At 38.7% G+C, this 8,061-nt stretch overlaps 1 pseudogene; it reads right to left on the minus strand.

The window, feature by feature from the left end:
• Window positions 1–7,252, minus strand: part of LOC123255720 — a 12,077-nt pseudogene extending 4,825 nt beyond the window's left edge.
• Between the last annotated feature and the right edge of the window lie 809 nt (window positions 7,253–8,061).

An 8,061-nucleotide genomic window follows, 5' to 3' on the forward strand; every position in this document is an offset into this window, starting at 1 on the left:
TTAATATATGCACTCAAGGATATAAATTTCCCCCTGAGTACTGCCTTGGCCGCATCCCACAGAGTTTGGTAGGATGTCTCATCATTGTCATTTTCTTCAATGAAATTGTTGATTGTTTCTATGATTTCTTCTTTGACTAATTGGTTTTGGAGAATCATTATTTAATTTCCAATTAGTTTTTGATTTGCCTGTCCAAGTGCCCTTACTAATTATTATTGTTATTGCATTATGATCTGAGAAGGTTACATTTATCATTTCTGCTCTTTTGCATTTGTTTGCAATGTCTCTATGCCCTATTAAATGGTCAATCTTTGTGAATGTACCATGTGCAGCTGAAAAGGTGTATTCCTTTTTGTCCCTATTTTTCTCCACATATCAATTAAATCTAATTTTTCTAGGACTTCATTCACCTCTCTTACCTCTTTCTTATTTATTTTTTGGTTTGATCTGAAAGAGGAATATTTAGATCTCCCACTATTATGGTTTTACTATCTATTTCCTTCTTGAGCTCTGCCAGTTTGTCCTTTATAAATTTGGATGCTATGCCACTTGGTGCATACATATTGAGCAGTGTTATTTCCTCATTGTTTATACTGCCTTTAATTAGGATGTAATGACCTTCCTTGTCTTTTTTAATCATATGTATTTTTACTTTGTCAGAAATCATAATAGCCACTCCTGCCTTCTTTTTCTCATTTGATGCCCAAAAGATTTTGCTCAAGCCCTGGACCTTAAACTTGTGTATGTCCACCCGCCTCATATGTGTTTCTTGTAGACAACATATGGTAGGATTTTGGTTTCTAATCCACTCTGTTATTTGCTTCCATTTTATGAGCGAGTTCATCCCATTCACATTCAGTTATAATAAGTTATGCATTCGCTGACATTTTCGTATCCTCCCCTATTCCTACCCCTTCTTAAACTATTTCCTTTTAAACCAGTGGTTTGCTATTAAGCCGCTATCCCTTATCCCCTCCCTTGACTGACTTCCCTTTCTACCCCCTCCCTTATTCCCCCCCCTTTTTGTTTTTAAAGGCCTAATGAATTCCCTCACCCTTCTTCTCCCCTCCCTTTTTTGACCTCCCCACTCCCCTGCTCCCCTTGGTTTATCCCTTCTGACTTTCTCAGTAGGTTTAGATAAGAGTTTATATCCCAATGGATAGTATAGCTACTCTTCCCTCTGGAGGTTGATTACACTGAGAGTAAGGTTTGATTATTACCTCTTAATGCTCTCTTCCTCTCCTTCTTATAATAGTATTTGTCCCCTCTCCTTCCCGTGCCCTCTTTGTGTGTAATAGAATATCCTATTTTTCTTATTCACTCAAGTTTCTCTTCGTGTCCCCTACTATTCACCCCCCTCTTTCCCACTCCCCATGTTATCTTAGACCATTTAGTATTCCATCCTCTCCCTGTGAATTATTCTTCTGATTACTATAATAGTGAATACTATAATAGTGAAGAGTTCATTAGAGAATTATACATAGCATTTCTCCACATAGGAATACAGATAATTAGATCTTACTGAGGCCCTTAAAAAGGCAAATTTAAAAATTATGAGTTTTCTTTCTTTCCCCTCTGTTTCTTATTTGCCTTTTCATGTTTCTCTTGATTTTTGTGGTTGGATATCAAACTTTCCATTTAGCCCTGGTCTTTTCTGTGGAAATACTTGGAAATCTTCAATTTTGATGAATGCCCATACTTTCCCCTGGAAGTATATAGTCAATTTTGATGGGTAGTTGATCCGTGGTTGCAGGCCCAGCTCTCTTGCTTTTCTGAATATCATATTCCAAGCTTTGTGGCCTTTTAGCATGGAGGCTGCCTGATCCTGTGTGATCCTGATTGGTGCTCCTTGATATTGGAATTGTCTCTAGCTTCTTGTAAGATTTTTTCTTTTACTTGGAAGCCCTTGAATTTCGCTATTATATTCCTGGGCATTGTCTTTTCTGGGTCGAGTGTCGAGGGTGATCTATGGATCCTTTCAATGTCTATATTGCCCTCTTGTTGTAGGACTTCAGGGCAATTTTGCTGAATAATTTATTTTAGTATGGAGTCCAGGTTTCTATTAATTTCTGGTTTTTCTGGAAAACCAATGATTCTCAAATTGTCTCTTCTAGACCAGTTTTCTTGGTCTGTCACTTTCTCATTGAGATATTTCATGTTTCCTTCTTTTTTTTTCAGTCTTTTGACTTCGTTTTATTTGTTCTTGTTGTCTTGAGAGATCATTAGCTTCTAATTGCTCAATTTTAGCATTAGGGACTGGTTTTCCTTTTCAATCTGGTCATTTCTGGTGTCCAATTTGCTTATCAGTTCATTTGATTTCTGAGCCTCACTTTCCAATTGCAAAATTCTGCCTTTTAAACTGTTATTTTCTTGCCTGATTTTCTTTTGAGCTATTTCCCATTTCTCTAACCAAATCTTTTCCAACTTTCTCGTCATCTCAGTTTTGAACTCTTCAAGAGCTTGTGACCAGTTTTCATTATTTTGGGAGGGTCCGGATGCTTGTTTGTTCTCCTCCTCTGTTTGCTTGGTTGTCTGGATTTTCTTTGTGTAAAAGTTGTTGTGTTAAAGATTTTTTTCTTGTTGTTAATCTTTCTCTTCTGAACTTCCTGATTCTGGGTAGCCATTGTTAGCCCAGCAGCTTCTCAGCTTTATCCTCACGCTCAGGGTCTGTCTGTGGTCTTTTGGGTCCTGAGGTGTGAGGTCTGGTTTTTCTCAAGGTCAAGCCCCCTCTGGTGGACCCCCTGGCTTGGTCCTCTGCCAGAGGTTCCTTTACAAGTCTCAGGGCGCTGCTTCCACAGTCGTATACCCATCTGCACTTGTTCCCCACTCAGGGTTTCAGAGCCTTAGCTCGCGCCTATGTCCGCCTCTGCCGGAGCCTGCGCTCTGTGTCCACGCTCAGAGTCCGTACGCGTTCTTTAGCTTTTGGGGGTCCTAAATCTTGCTGCTCTCAGGAACAGGCCCCAGAGCTGCCAATGACTCAATGGGTGCCCCAAACTTGCTCTATTTCTTTTTAGCTGGCTTTGGCACTATAGGTGGTGTGTGTGGAGGGGGTGGGGAAGGTGGTTGCTCAGCCCAAGATTTAGTGAGAGCTGTTTTACCCCTTTATAGCATGGAAATGTCCTGATTCCACGTACCTTCCACGCTGCACCCTGTTGTGGGGTCCCTCCGTTCATCTGGACTTTGTTTTTATGTCCCCTTGAAGAGTCCTATATGTTTCAGTCAGGAGAGGTTAAGAGCTGCTTTTTACTCTGCCGCCATCTTAACCCAGAACCCCCATCTTTCTCTATTTTTCCTGCTACTTTGGGAATGATCATATGGGTACCTGTTATTTTATCAAACACATCAGGATAAGAGATATTCTGTTATCCCAGGTGGTTTATCATTAGATGGGAATAATGTCTTGGTATAACACACAAATATTTGGCAGAGACTCCTATTTCAACCAGCATGCGCGCACACACACACACACCAACTGCTTTTAACTTTCTTAGGACATTCATAGCAATGGTCTTTTCATCAATAGAGTCAGAGGTGATGCCAAAGTCAGTCTTGCATTGTTCTTCTGTTATCACACTCTTCCCAAATCTGTGTCCCACAAAGTGATGATGCAAGGGATGAAGGTATCTGATTAACAAGTCGTACAGTGCTGCAAGATTTAAGGGTCGACCAAGAGCAGGGCTAGGTCATGTTGGCTGGATGGTCTTTCCCTGGCATTTCTCTAAGCTCTTGAAATCTATTCCTCTCCAGCAACCCACTATTGACAGTCACCTTGAGGGGACAGCTGGTTCCTGTTTCTGTTGCTAATGATCCCATTCCTTGAATCTGATTTCAGTCCAGGTTGACTGCTTCTCTGGATCTTCCTAGAGAATATGTGCCTCCTCTCTCAAATGTCCGTTGTTCTCTTGCACTGACACTCCAATGGCTGGATAGTGGATCCTGCTATTTGGTAGACATGATTTTCATTTAAAGGAATGGTTCTGACAAGCTTGGTCTCCCAGGGAATGAGATTCAGGTCTGTATTGCTGATCCTCTTATTTCTTATCTTATATGCTGATCTATATGATGGACTTATTTCCTCAATGCATTTCTCCTGGTCAGCCATTTGTCCCCTTTAAAAAGTAGTGCCCTCCCTCTTCTTCAAAATAGATTCTCTAGATGGATTCAGGAAGCCAAGATCCTGTGAATTAATAAAAGCTTGATAGAGAAGGTATGTCTTGAACTGGACATTAAAGAATAGGTGATATTTTAATTTTTGCAAGAGAAATCAAAGCCATGCCAAGCAGAGAAATGAGGAAAAAGGCATAGTCACAAAAGCAAAAGGGTTGAGATATTAAACACACCATTTTGGCCCTAATAATTCAATGAGCTATTTTAGCTCTCTGCTGCTTTTGACATCATTAACCACTATCTTTTCCTGGAGACCCTTCTTATTCAATTTTCATAACTGTTTTCTTTTTGCTCTTTCAGTCTCCTTTGTGTGTATACAGTACATAGATAAGAAAATAACATATCTGTGTACATATACATATTCATAGACATTTCTACATTATACACATAAATAAAATCAACTTTGTCCTGAATTTTGTTTTTTTATATTCCCCTCTCCCTCATCAGCTCCCTGAATTCAAGGACATCTCTGCCAATGACTCCCAATTCTACATATCTGGTTGAGAGGCAGTGTGCTACAATTCATATCTCCTAAATCTGGAGCCAGTATTCTATGTTCATACCCACCTCTGCTGCTGTGACTTAAAGCATTATCCCCTGGTCACAGGACTCCCAATATCCCACAGGTCAAAGGTCTCCTAAAATGAAGGAACTGGACCAGATGGCCTCTGAAATTCTTTCTATCTCTAAATATCTGGACTGGCAACTCTATTACCTAACAAATTCCATGGTATTTAATCCCCTTCATGATATAGATCCTGTCTAGTTTTCCAGGTTTATTCATTACTCCTCTTCAAATTTTCCGAAGTTTAGCCAATCTGGTCTTGTTTTTCACACAACTTTCTGTCTCCCATCTCCATGCCAGATAAGGATTGCCTCCTAACCTCCCCCTCTTAAAATCTGTAAATCTCAAAAGTCAGCTTAAGGGTCACATCCTACATAGATTCCTTTTTCCTTATCCCTTTTCCCCTACTCCAAATTATTGATGACTCCATCTTCCAAATTGCCCTGCATTTATTTTGCATATAAATAGATCTATAATGTATCCTCTAGTAGAATGTACACTCCTTTAAGGCAGGCACTTTCCTTGGCTTTTATATCCCCAACCTCTGCCACAATGCCTGGCCCAAAATAGGACCTTAATAAATGCTTATTGATTTTTAAGCCATAATTCTTAATGGCTGCTAGATTTCTTCCTTCAGTATTAGTTGTTACCTCCCCAAATTACCAAAAGCAAGTAATTTGTCATCTGAATTATTATCAACACTGATCTGTCATATACTGCATATATACCCTGCAAAGACAACAGACCTCCCTATGGTTCATATTAAGTTGACAAAAGGCTACCCCCCCATACCTACTATCAGGAAATCACCATCTACTACTGCTTATCAGTTCTTCCTAATTGTTACTGAATGAACTTTCCTGATTCTTAACATACTGTCATAATCCACTTAATTTTTCTTTTAAGGGGAAAAAAATCTAATCAGCCAGTTAGGTATATAATTAGTTGAACAAGCCCTCTTCTAAAATCAAGTCACATTATTTTTTTGCAAGATTTCTCACCCTTAGATCTCCTTGATGCTGTTCCTACTACTCCCTGCCACTTTTCTTGAATCAGTGTCTGCCCTTACTTACTTTTACACTCCCTAAAATTAATGATTCCTTAAATATGATGCTGCTGAAAGCAAACTTTTCTTCATCCATTTCATATATGCTACCCACACAATTGACAATGAATCTCAGAGAGGAAGAGTTCTCATGTCAGCTGAAAGCTACTTGTCCTTCAGTGTTCTTTGTTTTTAAAGCCTGTTTTTAAAGACCTTAGAGTATGACCTATCCTATCCCTGATCTCTGGAAAGCTCCTTTCTTGGGTTCTGAAGATCTGCTTGAATCTGTACAGCATTCACTTCCTTGTCTTTCAGATACTCTTAAGGCAGGGGTCAGCAACCTTTTTGGCTGTGAGAGCCATAAACGCCACATTTTTTAAAATATAATTTCGTGAGAGCCGTACAGTGCTCACAGTGCGCTCCTGTAACAGCACCTGAAAAAAAATTGACTTTATGGATCCTGCAGAAAGAGCCATACGTTGCCAACCCTGCTCTAAGGTATTAGATTCAACTACTTTCTGACAAGGACATTAGTGTTTTTACTTCACCTCACAGCTGCTTCTAATTAGAAAAAAATTCCAGAATATCAAGGTGCCTTATTTCCCTAATCTACACTGACCTTCATAATAATTTTTAATTCTCCTACAGGCTAGTTTTTTTTGGGGGGGGGGGGGGGTGGGGAGAGATGGCTTTTATCTAGCAGTAACTCTTCAGGTCATAGTTGAATAACCTCTTTCTAGGTCTAGATATTTGATCAGGAACAAAGCTACACAACTATGCTGTCGACCAAACCATTTTGCTATTTTTTTCTTCATAAGTTTGTCATGAAATATTATACAGCACGATTTGCTCAAGGCATTTACCAGTGCCCATAGCATCTTCATCATCTACCAGGCCAATAAGAGAAAGTCTGTAGAAAAATTAAATAAACTTAATATGGTATATGTTTTATGATCATAAAATCTAAACTTTTACAAATCATTCCATTAACAATTCAGTTCAGAATTTTGCAGAAATCAATATCAAGTTCATTGGCAGAGTACCATGGTTGCATATCTTTCCCTTTTATGAAAACTCATTCAGTTTGGCTAACAATTTCATGGAATCTCTCGTCTGAAAATAAGATCACCAATGATGACTGTGTAATCACATCAGCATTTTTTCAATACCAGGGAGATATTCATCAAAACAGGAAAAATGTCCCCTTCTTGAGGAAATTGAGCTATTCTCTAACAATTTCTTTGCTTTTTAGTTCCAATTCCATGTTAACCATTTGAATTCTACTCTTGATCTTCTCATGACCATTGTTCAAGGATTAGATGTAAAGCAGATATAAAGAACTAATCAAAAAATGTTTTGACATTTCAGAGCCATGGTGCTGGCATTTTTACCCATGGCTAATAACTGTCTGATTCACTCACCATTTGCCCATAATTTGAGTTGTTGCCTCCTTTATTAAATGATAGCCACACCATGGTTATCACTGTACAAATTTTACCCTTCCCTTGTCTTAACCAAAGGGATAAGTGCTGATAGTGGCAAGCTAGGAATTCACTTCATTATTACTCCTCCAGGTATATTGAATCATTTCTTATGAGTTCAATAAGAAGAAATTGTCATTGATTCTTTTCCCCTTCAAAAGTACATTTGAGGAACTACTGTCCAAAGTAGAAGTATAGTTCATAAGAAGTTTAAACAGGGTAGATATAGGAACAAAGAGGAACCAAATGTACACTGGTTTTGAGCTAAAGGTTAAAAATCAGGATGCAATTTTTTAGGAAGAATAGATGTTAAAGTGTGATGATCAGGGTCATTACCCATCATATATTAAGGGACCTTTTGCAATACTTTCCATTAGAAAGGAAGGGCCTAATTGCATAAAATAAACAATTTCCATTGAATTCTGTCCTGACAGAAACTGAGCTAATAGTACAAGATCCACCATTGCCATCTTCTTAGTAAATATTCTAGAGGTTTAGTCTCTGTTACATCTTTGTAGACAAAGTGTAAGGGAAAAGTCAATCCATCCACCAAAAAGAATCACCAACTTCTCATGAGGTATAAGTGAAAATGTAAAGTGAGGAGTAAATTCCTAGATGTAGTAAATCCTTTTTATGCCTATCCACATCCCCACCAGTGCCTTATCTCCTGGAGCTGAAAGTTGTCAAGAACCTATGAAAGAATGATGAAGCTCGGTATCCTTGGAATGCCCTCAGGGAATAATAAACATTTTCCCCTATCCTTGTGATCCATAAACTTTTAGGTCATCAGTGAACAATATTGA

This window comes from Gracilinanus agilis, chromosome 1 (genome assembly GCF_016433145.1).
Source record: "Gracilinanus agilis isolate LMUSP501 chromosome 1, AgileGrace, whole genome shotgun sequence".
Lineage (NCBI taxonomy): Eukaryota > Metazoa > Chordata > Mammalia > Didelphimorphia > Didelphidae > Gracilinanus > Gracilinanus agilis.